General features: G+C 34.3%; 1 long non-coding RNA gene across 1 annotated transcript in view; it reads left to right on the top strand.

Moving 5' to 3' along the window:
- Positions 1-11: 11 nt before the first annotated feature.
- LOC146403831 (uncharacterized) overlaps positions 12-15854 on the top strand; it is a 16641-nt gene continuing 798 nt past the window's right edge. Inside the window, exon 1 of the long non-coding RNA XR_014844991.1 lies at positions 12-161. This is a non-coding gene — a long non-coding RNA (uncharacterized LOC146403831). The remainder of the gene's footprint in view (positions 162-15854) is intronic.

Genomic DNA, 15854 nt, shown 5'->3' on the forward strand with positions numbered 1-15854 from the left:
TGCTGTTCAAGATGGCGGCAGCGGGCCGTGTGCAGAGATGCTGCTGCTGGAACCAGTGCCTGCATCTGGAGCTTGAGAAGCACAGCTCTGCCAGCTCCGCAAGAACTCCACCTCCTCCTGTGAAGACAACCCTAGAAACAGCCCTGCACTGGACTTTTCCGGTGAGTGTGTTCTCTAGAGCGCAAGCTCGGCACTTCTCCATCCTTTGATCAAAGAATACAGCATTCCTTCGCTTCTGAACTGAGCTCAGGCCCTTTTCTACTGGTGCATCCCCTCGTTAGGGGAGCAATTCCACTCAGGAGGTTGGGTAACAAACTATACAGGACCTATTTAATGGTAGTTATTCATTTATTATCAAGTCACATAAAATAGATAATAAAGATACCATTGCTTGAGTAATTATTTTGAAAAAATTTTAACATGCATTTGAAAATAGGAATACGTATATACTCCAAGCAGCATGATTTATTCAGACTTTGTAGTATTTATATGATATGTGTTCTGTTTGCCATAACTCCGGGGTCCATAGCACTTTAATCATAACTATTAGGCCTTCTTTAAGTTACTTTAATTGACTTTTAAAAAAAAAATAAGCAGATATGATTAAAGCTTTAAAAACTAGTATATTTATCTATTTTTCATTTTGACCCAATGCGAAAAGGCAAGTGAAACAAAATATAAATAAATGCTCGTTTATTTTAAAATTATTGAAACCCCATCATCTTTTATGCCTGTTTTGGTCATTCACCTATTATAAATAGTAGATCACTGTGTTCTTTTCTCATATCCCTGTAAATCAGTAAGTCCTTTGTTGTAGAAGTGAGAGCATTGTGTCTTGCTCATAATATGTCTTTCAGCACCTAACATAGAACCTTGACTTTATAAGTATTTGGTAAATAAAAATGGTAGAAATAAAAGTATAGGTGACTTTTCATTCCACTAAATGCACATAATTTGCATGTATTTTTACATGTACTTTTGACTTTTGCTGATTTAAAGCCTTGGAGTAGCATACCCACAGCCCCAGGGTGCACTCATTTATCCAATAAATATTCTTTGGTTTTCTGCTATGCCCAGGCACTATGACAAGGAGTGTCAAACTTAAGGTGGGTCTGACGTCGTTTCTGAGATGCTAATCTTTTCCTTCCAATAGTGTTGTAGCAGGTCTTTAAATCCCAAACCATTATTTACTTTGCAAGTTTGAGATTGTTTTTTGAAAGAAAAGTGCTCTCATGCAATTGAATTTTTTTTTTTTTTTTGCCTATATGGTTAAAACAGGGTTTTTTTTCCCTTCAATTATAGCATTTCAAATACAGCAAACCTTAAAAAAAGTATAGTGAAATCCTTAAAGTTACAAAAAAGATGAAAATTCAGACTTTTAGTGTTCTTTTGAAAATTTATTCTTAATGTTAAACACGGTATAATGATGACAGAAGATGTGCTAAAAGTTACTGAAGTCTTTGTTAAAAGAAATGAAGGAGAGCGGTAAGGACAGGAAACTGCCAATGCAATGTACTTAATCCTTATCCACCACAGACACTCCCTCAGCCTTAATGGATGGTAAGTCCAGCTTAGCCTGGCAAACAGCACATTAAGAAGGCCCTGGCTGTCCAAGGAAATCTCTCTATTCCAATTCCAACCATACTCTCTCTACATTCAACCTCAATGACATTCTTTATGTCTGAAAAATATGATTTCTACCTAATGTTACAGCAGTACCTTGGTAACATTACCAGGTAAAGTAGCATTACCTAGGGAAAAAAAAGAAGAAGAATAGAGCAATAATAAAAATAAGGTAATATTTTATTGATAAATATAGTGTAAGAAGTTATTTTTATTAAAAAATAATAAAGTGTTAAAAGTCAAATTTAATTCTGATTCACAAAATTCATTAGAGAAATAGTCTTGGAAGGTTAACTTTGTTTTAAAACATCAATGCTTTTAAATTTTATATTTAAGAATTATAGACCTGGTTTCCTATAATCCTTGACTGCATATGCTATAATATATTTTTGTTATATATATATATATATATATATATATACACACATATATACATAATATATACTTGTTCTTTAAAGAAAAACATATGAGATTTTTTAAGGTTATTTTTAAATTATGATTATTAAAGGATATTTCTTCCTCTGAGGTTTTGTGCAAATTATTTCTTAAGTTTCCATAGATGGTCCTATTTATATTTTAGCTTTATGAAACAAATAAAATCTTATTTGAAGCAAAATTCTCACACAACAAGCGTATCTATTAAATATCTGATTTGCACTAGTGCTGGACCAAGGTGGGTTACAAAGGCAATAATTATAAAGTAAAATTTGTATTTTAGAGGAAGTGGTTTACATCTTTCCGCAAAAGTGGAAATGAAGAAATAAAAATGTGGAGTTCCCATTGTGACTCAGCAGTAACAAATTCAACAAGTGTCTATGATGATACAGGTTCAATCTCTAGCTTGCTCAGTGGGTTGAAGGACCCAGCATTGTCATGAGCTGCAGTGGAGGTTGTAGACTCTGCTCAGATTCTCCATTGCTGTGCCTGTGGTGTAGGCCAGCAGCTATAGATCCAATTGACCCCCAGCCTAGGAACATCCATATGCTGCGGGTTCAGCCCTAAAAAGACGAAAAAAAGAAAAAGAAAAAAGAAAGAAAGAAAAGAAAGGAAAGGAAAATATTATTAGATCTATAAACAAAAGGTGGTAAGAGTTTAAAATAGGAGGGTGCAACTTCTCGCTGTGGATAAGATGTAGGCAGTGTTAGATTGAATAGAGATGTAAAATGGAGTGGGGGCTGCATGGGGAGAAAGGTGTCGAAGAGATTTGTCAAACAGGAAGGCATTAGTGAACTATGCTGGATCAGATGCAGTGGTGTCTTTGAAAGGGAGTCAGGGAGAAGCCAGGTTTAAGTAGGTCAAAATATGAAAACACATAAGAAGTAGAAAAAGAGGAGGAGTTCCCGTCGTGGCACAGTGGTTAATGAACCTGACTAGGAACCATGAGGTTGCAGGTTCAATCCCTGGCCTTGCTCAGTGGGTTAAGCATGTGGCGTTGCCGTGAGCTGTAGTGTAGGTTGCAGACGCGGCTCAGATCCCATGTTGTTGTGGCTCTGGCGTAGGCCAGCAGCAACAGCTCCAATTAGACCCCTAGCCTGGGAACATCAATATGCCACAGGAGCAGCCACAGAAAAGGCAAAGAAACAAAAAAATACAAAAAAAAAAAAAAAAAAAAAAAAAAAAAGGAGTAGAATAAGACTTTAGAAATTGATAAGGAGAAGAATATAAAGACTGTAAATCATAGACAAAGGAAACTGCATTTTACTTGGTGAAGAATGTGTTCTCATAGAAGATTTATTCAAAAAGTTATTTACACTTTTCTCTTTAACATTTTTTTTTTCTCTTTTTGCTATTTCTTTGGGCCGCTCCCATGGCATATGGAGGTTCCCAGGCTAGGGATCGAAGCGGAGCTGCAGCCACCGGCCTATGCCAGAGCCACAGCAACACGGGATCCGAGCCGCGTCTGCAACCTACACCACAGCTCACGGCAACGCCGGATCGTTAACCCACTGAGCAAGGGCAGGGACTGAACCCGCAACCTCATGGTTCCTAGTCGGATTCGCTAACCACTGTGCCACGATGGGAACTCCCTCTTTAACATTTTTAAATTGAGCTTTATTTAGATGTAATTGATGTATAATATTGTGTAAGTTTAAGACATACACTGTATCATATGTGATTCAATATATGTATATACTATAATGTGATTACTATACTAAGGTTGGTGAACACATGTTTCATCTCACATAATTGCCATTGTATCCTGTTGTCCTGGTGGGCACATTTAAGACCTACTGTCTTAGAAACTTCCAGGTATACTTTTTTAAACATTGTTTATACATTTATTACATTTATAGTTGTACTACTATCATCACAATGCAATTTTATAAGCATTTCCCTCCCTTCACTTAGCATGATGATTTCTAGATCCATCCGTGTTGCTGCAAATGCCGTTATTTCTTTCCTTTTAATGGCTGAGTAATATTCCATTGTGTCTACATACCACATCTTCTTTATCTACTCCTCTGTTGATGGACATTTAGGTTGTTTCCATGTCTTGGCTATTGTATATAGTGCTGCAATGAACATTGTGGTACGTGTGTCTTTTCGACTCATGGTTTTCTCTGGATAGATGCCCAGGAGTGGGATTGCTGGATCAAATGGTAGTTCTATTTTTAGTTTTCTGCGGAATCTCCATAGTGTTTTCCACAGTGGTTGCACCAGTTTACATTCCCACCAACAGTGTAAAAGGGTTCCCTTTTCTCTACACCCTCTCCAGCATTTACTATTTGTACATTTTTTGATGACAGCCATTCTGGCTGGTGTAAGGTGGGTACCTCATAGTAGATTTGATTTTCATTTCTCTCATAATTAGTGGTGGTGAATATCTTTTCATGTGTTTTTTGGCCATCCATATGTCCTCTTTGGAGAATTGTCTGTTTAGATCTTACTGCCTATTTTTTGATGGGATTTTTTTTTTTTTTTTTTTTGTATTGAGCTGAAGGATGTTTTTATAAATTTTGAGATTAATCCCTTGTCAGTTGCTTCATTTGCAGATATTTTCTCCCATTCTGTGGGTTGTCTTTTTGTTTTCTTTAGGGTTTTCTTTACTGTGCAGAAACTTTTAATTTTAATTAGGCCCCATTTGGTTTTTTCTATTTGTTTGTTTTTATTTTCATTGCTCTAGGAGGTGGATCCGAGAAGATATTGCCGTGGTTTATGTCAGAGAGTGTTTGGCCTATATTTTCCTCTAAGAGTTTTATAGTATCCTCTCTTATATTTAGGTCTTTAATACAATTTGTGCTTATTTTTGTATATGGTGTTATGAAGTGTCCTAATTTCATTCTTTTATGTGTAGCTGTCCAGTTTTCCCAGTACTACTTATTGAAGGAACTGTATTTTCTCCATTCCTATATTCTTGCCTCCTTTGTCATAGATTAGTTGATTGTAGGTGCATGTGTTTAATTCTGGGCTTTCTATCCTGTTCCACTGATTATATATTTCTGTCTTTGTGCCAGGGCCATGTGGTTTTAATGACTATAGTTTTGTAGTATACTCTGAGGTCAGGGAGCCTGATTCCTCCAGCTCCATTTTTCTTTCTCAGGATGGCTTTGGCTATTCTGGGTCTTTTATGCTTCAAAACAAACTTTAAGATATTTTGTTACAGTTCTGTGAAAAATGTCCTTGGTAATTTGATAGGGATTGCATTTAATCTGCAGATTGCCTTGGGTAGTATAGTCATTTTGATAATTTGACTCTTCCAATCCAAGAGCATGGTAGGTCTTTCCATCTGTTTGTGTCATCTTTGATTTTCATCAGCACATATAGTTTTCAGAGTACAGGTCTTTTGTCCCTTTAGGTAGGTTTATTCCTAAGTATTTTATTCTTTTTTGATGTCATGGTAAATGGGATTGTTTCCCTAATTTATCTTTCTGATCTTTCATTGTTAGTATATAGAAGTGCAGTTGATTTCTGCATATTAATTTTTATCCTGCAACTTTGCCAAATTCACTGATGAGCTCTAACAGTTTTCTAGTAGAGTCTTGAGGATTCTCTAGGTATCATCTGCAAACAGTGATAGTTTTAGTTCTTCCTTTCCAATTTGGATTCCTTTTATTTCTGTTTCTTCTCTCATTGCCATGGCTAGGACTTCCAAAACTATGTTGAATAGTAGTAGTGAGAGCAGACATCCTTTCTTTTTCCTGATCTCAGTGGGAATTCTTTCAGCTTTCACCATTGAGAATGATGTTAGCTCTGGATTTGTCAAATATGGACTTTATTATGTTGTGGTATGTTCCCTCTGTGGCCACTTTCTGGAGGGTTTTTATCAGAAATGGGTGTTGGATTTTGTCAAAAGCTTTTTCTGCATCTATTGAGAGAATCATATGGTTTTTATTCTTCAGTTTGTTAATGTGGTGTATCACATTGATTGATTTGTGGATATTGAAGAATCCTTGCATCCCTGGGATAAATCCCACTTGATCATGATGCACAATCCTTTTAAAATATTGTATTCAGTTTGCTAGAATTTTGTTGAGATTTTTGCATCTATGTTTGTCAGTGATAATGGCCTGTAATTGTCTCTTTTTTTCTGTGTGTGTGGTATCTTTGTCCGGTTTTGGTATCAGGGTGATGGTGGCATCATAGAATGGCATCTGAAATTTTTTGGAATAGTTTCAGAAGGATAGGCATTAGCTTTTCTCTAAATGTTTGGTAGAATTTGCCTGTGAAGCCATCTGGTCCTAAACTTTTGTTTGTTGGAATTTTTTAATCACCTTCAATTTCAGTACAAGACAAACCTTTCTATTTCATCTTGGTTTAGTCTTGGAAGATTGTACTTTACTAAGAATTTGTCCATTTCTTCTAGGTTGTCCATTTTATTGGCATATAGTTGCTTATAGTAGTCTCTTATGATCCTTTGTATTTCTGTGATGTCCATTGTAACTTCTTTTTCTACAATACGTATTTTTAACCATATTCATTATCCCACACATTACATTCCCGGAACTTTTTCCTATTATACACAGAATTTTAAACCCTTTGAACAACATCCCTTCATTTCCTCTACTGCTTAGCTCCTGGCAATAACCAGTCTACTCTCTGCTTCTGGGAGTGCAACTTTTATAGATTTCATTTATTAGTAAAATTATACAGTATTTGTCTTTCTCTGTCTGATATTTAATTTAGCATAACACCCTCAAGTTTTATGTATGTTGTGAGAAAAGGCACAATTTCCTTGTTTTTGTGTATATAAAATATATAAATATATATACTTAAACACATTTATATAATTTTCTGGATGTATATGTCACATTTTCTTTATGCCTTAATCCATCAGTGAATGAATGAATAATTAGGTCATTTCCATGTTTTGGCTATTGTGAATAATGCTGTCATGAACATGGGAGGCCACAGATATCTCTGTAAGATTGCAATTTCATTTCCTTTGGATAAATATACAGAAGAGGGATTGCTGGATCATATGGTAGTTCTACAGTAATTTTTTGAGGAATTTCCATAATATTTCCAATGCACAAATTTACAGTCTCACCAATAGTACAGAGTGTTCCTATTACTGCACTTCCTTACCAACACTCCCATTTCCCCACATCCTTGCAAACACTGCCAACACTTGCAGACATTTAAGGGAAAAAACTTTCTATTCATTTCCTATGCCTGTTTTTTAATCAGAATTTTTTTTTTGGCTATTGTCTTATTTAAGTTCCTTATATATGTTGGATATTGGTCCCTTATCAGATATACGGTTTGCAAATATTTTATCCCATTTAGTAAGTTGCCTTTTCATTTTGTTGATTGTCTTTTGCTGTATAGAAGCTTTTCCATTTGATGTAGCCTCACTTTTTCCTTTGTGGCTTGTGCTTTCAGTGCCATCCAAAAAAAATCATTGCCAAGGCCAATGTCAAGGTAGTTATCCCCTACATATTCCTTTAGGAATTATATAGTTTTAGATCTTTTTTTTAAATCCTTAATCCATTATGGGTCAATTTTTGTGCATGGTGTGAAATTATATATTTCATATATTTCTACTCTGATCTTTGTTATCTCCTTCCATCTGATAACTTTGTGTTTAGTTTTTTTGAAATGTAAGCTTAAATTTTATTATTTTTTTTTTAAATTTAGACAGTTATCAGTATAAACTTTCCTCTTACAACTGCTTTTGCTATATAAGTTTTGGTATGTTCTAATTCTATTTTTATCTGTTTCAAGATTTATTAATTTGCCCTTGATTTCATCTTTGACTCATTGTTCATTCAAGAGTGTGTTGCTCAGTTTACACATGTTTGTATATTTCCAATTTTACCCCTGTTGCTGATGTCTACTTTTGTACGATTGTAGTCTTAATATATACTTGGTATAATTTCAGTCTTCTTAAATGTGCTAAAACTTGTTTTGTACCCTATCATATGATCTATCCTGGAGAGTGTTATATATGGACTTGAAAATGTGTATTGGGTGAAATGCCACAGGGTGAAATGTTCTGTATATGTCTTTTAGATTCATTTGGTCCAAGGTATAATTCAAGTCCATCGTTTATTCTTACAGATTTTATTCTTTCCTTGAGAAAGTGTTTTGCATTATGCATATAAACATATTTTTTTTCTCTTGGGGCTTTGACATTGTTTGTAGATAGAACAGCTGTGGTTTTACCATTCCTGGATGAGGTCTTTAATTTAGGATAAGGTCATTAATTTCTGTTTTAAGCTTCTTTCACCATTCAGATAGAGATAATTTGGTATCCAACAAAAATAAATATGATTATATTTTTTTCTCACCATATTTTTTTTTTCAAGGCCAATGTTGAAAGCATTTTCTAGTCTCCTTGTCACAGAAGGGGTCACTTTAAGAGATTTCTAGTATCATGCAGGGATAATAGTTCCAGCTTCTTTTACTTGTCTAACCCCAAGGTCATTTTTTATCATATGGATATTAAAACTGCAGTCACTGATCCCGAAGATCTCAGTCTGGGTCTAATAGGTTGCTGTGATTTTGGCTTATCCTCTCAGCATTCCAGTTTTGAGAATCCCATTTGCTTTAGGCACCTGATAATTCTATTTCTGATTCATATTTTAAAACATTTCTAAGTGATTAGAATATGAATCTGAAGTTAGATTTTATGTCAGTTTTAGAGTCAGTTTTGCTACTTTCAAGTAGAGTGAAATTTGGTAAATCCACCTCTGATTATTTATCTACCTATGATTCATTTGTTGAAATCACCTCATGCTGCAATGTCTTTATTTGAGAATATCATAGACTAAGAAGATAGTAGAGATCTAAGTTGTGAAAACAGAGCCTTGCTAGTGGCCTTATAACTGATGTCTGGCAAATGGAATATGAGAATAAATAATATGAGCCAGGTTTGGAAATGGAAATCTCTCACACATAAATCTCCATTGTCTCATTCCATTCTACAAATATTGTAAAGACTACATGTTTAAGATTTATACACCATAAAAAGGAAGGAACTTCAGTCCTTGAATCACTGCTCAGAGAAGAAATATGTGATCATCATTAAATTGTGACATGAAGAAGAAATACACTTTATAATGTTAAGCCAGAGATGTGGGTATTTTTTTTTAACTGTCAATTTTGCTTATCCTGCTTAAAACAGAAATCAGTACCCCATAGTTGGTACTGAGTAGTTTGTCACAAAATCTGCCACAACAGAAACCAAAAATAAGTGGCCATTGGTATACCAGTCAGATGACAGACAGAAAGAAAACTGATATTGAGGGTCAGAAACATGGTAATAATATTCAATAATGAACATTTGGAAAAATATTGCCCATAGTAATATAAAAGATAGCATCATAGGAAATAATTGGAATGAGTCAAAACTCATTGTAATTATCTACATTTGGCTGTTTTGGGCAAGATATCCCAAAACCAAAATATCAGGTGAAAATTGTCAATATTGACAGCAAGAATGAGAGGGACAATAAAAGATAGTCTTGAAATATAGGGCCTTACTATTTTTTTTAAGAAGTATATTGCTTCTATATCTCAATTAATAGCAGATAAAACTAAGAAATCTTTGAGTATAAATTTCTATCGATTCAAGTTCATATTAAGATATAGTTTATTCCCTCATGATTGATAGCCTTAAATAACCTTGTAGAGAGTAAAGCCTGAAGTCAAGGAACAAAACATAAAGAGAATTTTCTAAGACAGCAAAATCAGAACAAATCGAGGAACTATACCTACCGGCATGGTTAGAAAACTTCACAATGTTTGCCCAAAAAGATTCCATAATTGCTTTAGACAAGTGTAAATTGTGAGTTTGGATTTATTATCATGTTATCCCAACTGTGCTAAACTATTTTATACTAGGTATGTATGTATTTTGAGGGTATTGGTGGAAAAGATAATTTATCGCTTTAATTAGAGCAATTGGACCAGGAGCCACATCCAGAAACAGATTGAACATCATTTAGAGGTAGTGGAAATTGATCTGGGAACAAGGTCTGGATGAGTCTTGTTTCTTTAAAGGAAAAACAGAAAATTAATGGAGGTGATCAGAAGAGCAGATATTTAGTAAAGAGTGAGTTTATGTTCATTATATTGAACTTTTGTTGTTCTTACTGGGCACATTCATTTCTCAGCCACTTTGAAGTTGGGCTCAGACTGAGCTATGGCCAAGAAATGTGGATGAATCTGATGTATGTCATTTCCATCCCTAGTCTGTGAAAATATCCCATTTACAATCTTCTGTATTCTCTTTCCACTCTCAATGACTTGAGGCCACATATTGCAGATGACAGTATTCCAAATGGAGGAAGTCAGTGAAGAAACCATCCTATGATATGGGGCAGAACAATTACACTGTCATAGATCATGACATAAATGATAAATAAATAATATCACATTAAACCAGTGTGAGCTGAGGGCTGTAGATTATTGTATACTCTTTAATACACAACCTCAAATGTTATTGAAAATATTAAATAAATTACATGTGAAGTATTTGAAAGCATATCTGGGATATAGTAAACACTTCATAAATGTCAAGCATTATTTTTTTTTCTTTTTGTTTTTGTTGTTTTTTTTTTTGCCACACCAATGGCAAATGGAAATTTCTGGGCCAGGGCAGGGATCCAATCTGTACCCCAGCAGTGACTCAAGCTGCAACAGTGACAGTGCTGGATCCTTAACCCACTGACCTACTAGGGAACTCCTCAAGTATTCTTATAATACACTGTTCAACATGTAGATTTAGATGGAGAGGTTTTTCTCTGTTAGCTAATCACACCATTTGGTGAGGTGTTGTTGGGTGGTGAAGTTGGGGGACTCTAGGGAGATTTTTCTTTCTTTAAAAATAGATTAAGGGGGAGTTCCCGTCGTGGCGCAGTGGTTAACGAATCCGACTAGGAACCATGAGGTTGCGGGTTCGGTCCCTGCCCTTGCTCAGTGGGTTAAGGATCCGGCGTTGCCGTGAGCTGTGGTGTAGGTCACAGATGCGGCTCGGATCCCGTGTTGCTGTGGCTCTGGCGTAGGCCGGTGGCTATAGCTCCGATTGGACCCCTAGCCTGGGAACCTCCATATGCCGAGGGAGCGGCCCAAGAAATGGCAAAAAGACCAAAAAAAAAAAAAAAATAGATTAAGGAGTTCTTGCTGCAGCACAGTGGGTTAAAAATATGACTGAGTGGCTCAGGTCACTCTAGAGGCTCAGGTTCAATTCCCTTCACGTTCAGTGTGTTAAAGGATATGGTGTTGTAGCTGAACATAGGTTGATTAAATAATAAATAATCATTAAGTAAATTACTTAATCAGATATTAAATAATAAATTACTTAGCCATTACTTAATCATTACTATTAATATGTAAATACATAATTGATCATTACTCTTAATGCATAATTAATTGTGTTTATTTTTATATTTATTTATTTTCCTTTTTAGGGCCACACCTGCCACATGTGGAGGTTCCCAGGGTAGGGGTCAAATCGGAGCTGTAGCTAATGGCCTACACCACAACCACAGCAATGTGGGATCTGAGCCGCTTCTGCAACCTACACCACAGCTCATGGCAACACTGGATCCTTAACTCACTGAGTGAGCCAGGGATCAAGCCGGTGTCTTCATGGATACTAGTGAGATTTGTTTCCTCTGAGCCATGACGGGAACTCCTCATTAAATAATTTTTTAGTGAATTAATGAAAAAAATGTTTTCTATCTACTAATTATATTTTCAAAAATGAGTTGTCATGGAAAAAATAAGATTTGAAAAACTGTTGCCTGCAAATTGTCCTCATTCACAATTGATCTCATTTGGGAGTGACTTCTAATTTAGGCTGCCCTGAGGTAGGGAGCATATAGCAGCTAGCATCCAAAAATAAGTAGTTAAAATTGATTGCGTATTATTTTCCTGGTTACACTTAATTCATTTGTTATGTTATTCTCTCAAAAGTCTTGTAAAGATATTGTTGTACTCATTTAATAAAGTAACACAGGCTTAGAAATGGTAAGTAAAATTTTCAAGGTTAAACAGCTATTAAGTGAAGATCTTCAGTACTGAATCAGGCATTTGACTCCCAATGCAATGCTCTGGACTGCTATAACAAGAATATTGGAAATTAGGTCTGTTCTAGTAACTCTGTGTTTGCTTTATGAGATTGGTCAACATGTGTGAGTAATTCAGGTCGTTGATAAGCAAAAAATTGTCCCACCTATTCTGAGGGAGTTCTGGCCTCCTTGACAATAAAAAAAAAAAAGCTAGAATAAAACCTTTTGTGACAGGAAAATAGTTCTCTGATTGAGCTGTTCCATAAGTTTGGATTTCTAGGACACTGGGTAATCATAAAGTGAGACACTTGGGCACTTGAGTTGGAATTACCTGGATTATCTAGGCAAAATGTGTTTTGAGCTCTTGGGGACTTAATTACTGGAGCAATTGTACAACTCTCCTCTTGAGTTTGGCTCTTTAGGTACAGTGACCATGTAATTGAGATGGTTTTGTCAAATTGTGGTCTTTCGGTTTTACTGTTACTTCCTTAAAATTGAAGCTCTGCTATTGCCATCCTTTATTTTCTAAGATGACAACATTGATAAGGGTTATGGTCAGTGTGTCCAAGTGTTGCTTTAAACACCAAAGAACGTCTAATAGCTTTTTCCTCTCCGTAAATACAGGAGAAAGAATTTATTAATAAAATCAAAACTGAACGAAAATATTTCATTACAGTAGAGATGTCTACTGGAAAAAGAACAAGAAATACTAAGACATATGCACATGAAATCTCCAATCATGAGATAAAATACTGAACATTTTTAAGAAACACTGAAATACCCAGCCATGTATATTCAAATGTAACTTTACACTCAAATATATTTTATTCGTTGAGGTTTTTGTACAGACATTATAATGACCATTACACAGGGAAGTAGAAAAAAAATGCACCAGAAAATAATAAGGTACACTGAATATCTAAGTAATCAAGAAGTTTAAAAAATAAGGATGACCCAACAATAGGAAAGTCAATGTATGAGTAAAATTATTGGTATATTTGATCCCCTTTTTCTTTTAATCATGACTTGTACAGTTCTCTTCACACTACATCTTGGATATAGCATAGATTTTCAGATGTCAGTGAAAGCACTACTTGGTTTGTGTCACATACTGTGACTAAATTTGAAAGAAATTATCCTCAGTCTGAGAAAGAGACCTTAGCTTTAGTGACTGGAGTAATGAAATTGCCCAAATAAATTCTTGGAAGAGAAATTACCTTGACAACTGCCCATAAGCTCTTATTTGAAATCTTAAAACCCTAGATTGGGTAGCATCTGGAGCAGCTGCCAAAGTGCTGTGATGAACTTTAATACTGTCATTCACTCAATATAAATATTTTCTGGAATACCCTAATGCACATGTCTTTCCAAGGCTGCCCTGAGAAATGTTATCTCTGAGTTGAATCTAAAACATGTTTAAAACCTCTTCTCTTTAAATATTATAAATAAAATGATAGAGTATATATCCAAGGAAATAGGATTTAAACAATTCTTACTATAAATGTGGTTAGAGTTCTGTTCTTATCATGCTGTAAAAAAGCACTTAAAATGTATAATATACAACTATGATTAGTTATTAATTGTTATAAAAATTACAAACTACCAGATTTGTGCTAATTGCTGTTTAAATCCTCCATTTTATTAAAAACAATTTTTTTTACATAGAATGTCTTAAAATCTAATTTCCCTATTCTCTTCATTTTGCATGAATAAGTGTAAAAATATATACTCTGATCAGAAGCCCTATGCTAAGTTTCTGTTGCCACTCTTGAGTTGTACTCAGCATCACTCAGATTTTACTCATTCATAAAGTATAAATATATGGAATTTGCATTTAATGAATATATTGAATTAGAAAAAAGAAAAAGTATTTTTTCATTACATTAGAAAAATATAATTATCTGTAGGTTAATTTTCCTATCCCAGTGTGAACTATGACTTCACCAAATCATTTTTTAGTTTAATTTTTCTTTATGAATTAGAAATGAAAGTCTACAAAATTCAGACAGTATTATCAATTGGTATAAGAATTATTGTTATATATTTATCCTAGAAAGAAGAAGAGACAAAATTCTTGTCATCATGAATACACAATAGGGTGATTGAAGGGCGAGTGATAGGGGAAAATATTGTCATGCTTTTTAAACTTGAAACATGGTAACAAATTCTGCTTCTTGGCTTGATTCATTTTCCAGTCACTTTTTATTTAAACATTATTCAGTTATTAAAGTTGAAATTATTGTTGTAGATATGCCTTTAGAAAAGAGCCTGATTTCTGAGTAGGAAATAAAAGGAGTTTAAAATCTCAAAGATCTGAAGACAAAGTCAAAATCAAACTGAAAGGGGTTCATTTGTCTGAAACATCAGCAATGTCTCATATTGCTGAAAACTGACTTTATGTTTCAGAGTAAGCAACAACCACATCACTATGCAAGAAAAGCTTCTACACTGACTTCTGGTTTGTCTGCATAATATGAACTGCAGTCCTATTCCTGCTGTTCTGTTTCCCAGTTCACCCAGTTCTCTGCAGAGTTATGAACTTGACCCATGGTCATTATTTGAAACAAGGTGGTTTGAATGTGTCCACTTCACATCTAAGTGCATCTTCTTTCTTACATTTTTTTTAAACTCTTCTCCAATATTTTCTCCAGTGGCTGTGGTTCAGAATTCTGATGAGATAATCTATAGTGCACTTGCTGAAATAAAAATAATTGTACCTCAATGAAAATTCTTTGAATATCAGATAGCCAAGTTCATCACATTTTGAAAGACTACAATATTAAAATGAGTAAAAATCATTTGAAAATCAGGTCTATATGAGTAATAGAAAAGCAAATATTTCATTTTTACTCTATAGTTTGTTACCCTAAAAGTTGTCTAAAGATTTTTTTGGAAGAAAGAAAATTCCTTAACAAAAACGTGTCTGAAAAAGATACAGAAAAATTTGTGCTTGTTTCAAGTAGCCTAAGTATTCTTATTTTTAAAAAAATTCCAAAGACTATTCTCTCCTTGAGTGTAGTACTTTTAATTTTATAAACATTTACTGGTGAATCATCTAATCAAATAATCACCTACACATTACATGTTAAAAAGATAGACTGAATGCATAGTTACTAAAGTATTTTTCCTTTTATACCCATTTGTGAAATTAGTTAAAATTCTTGTGGCTGCCACTATAAAAGCCGAGAAAACAATACATGTTACCATAAATGATGTTGTGTTACTTAACTATAAAGCATGAATATATCTATTCATTCTTAAGGCCTTTAATTATACCTAGCCACATTAGATTATTACTCACAGGCAATAATCATTTGAAGTCTTTGTGTATATTGTGGGACTCTTAAATAAACATTTTCATTTGGTTAATGATTGCACTTAACCTACCAAATCTATTTTCAGAATACAATTATTTGGCAATTCAGCAAGTGATTCTGTACATAAATTCAGTCACCTAAACCATCAACCCCTATACATCTTATACGGTCCATTGGAAGATGGTTAAAAAATAAAATGATGTCAAGAAGGGTATGACATAGTGAACTCATGACTTAAATCACTTTGGCTCTCTTGTATCTATGTGATAGGAATTGAACTTGGTAAATCTGTCTACTGAAGAATGGCTGAGTAAGATTCAACACATTTAGTTATAATGTAAATTTAATAAATTGAATTTCATAAAATAATAATTCCAGTTCACTTATTAATGTAAAAAATAACATAGAAAAATATCTCAAATACAGAATTTTTGTAAAATTAAGTACACAGAGCTAT

Source organism: Sus scrofa, chromosome 4 (genome assembly GCF_054392235.1).
Source record: "Sus scrofa isolate SSC_HxYL_T2T_F1_AM1 chromosome 4, Sscrofa_HxYL_maternal_Yorkshire_Landrace_v2.0, whole genome shotgun sequence".
NCBI classification, from domain to species: domain Eukaryota; kingdom Metazoa; phylum Chordata; class Mammalia; order Artiodactyla; family Suidae; genus Sus; species Sus scrofa.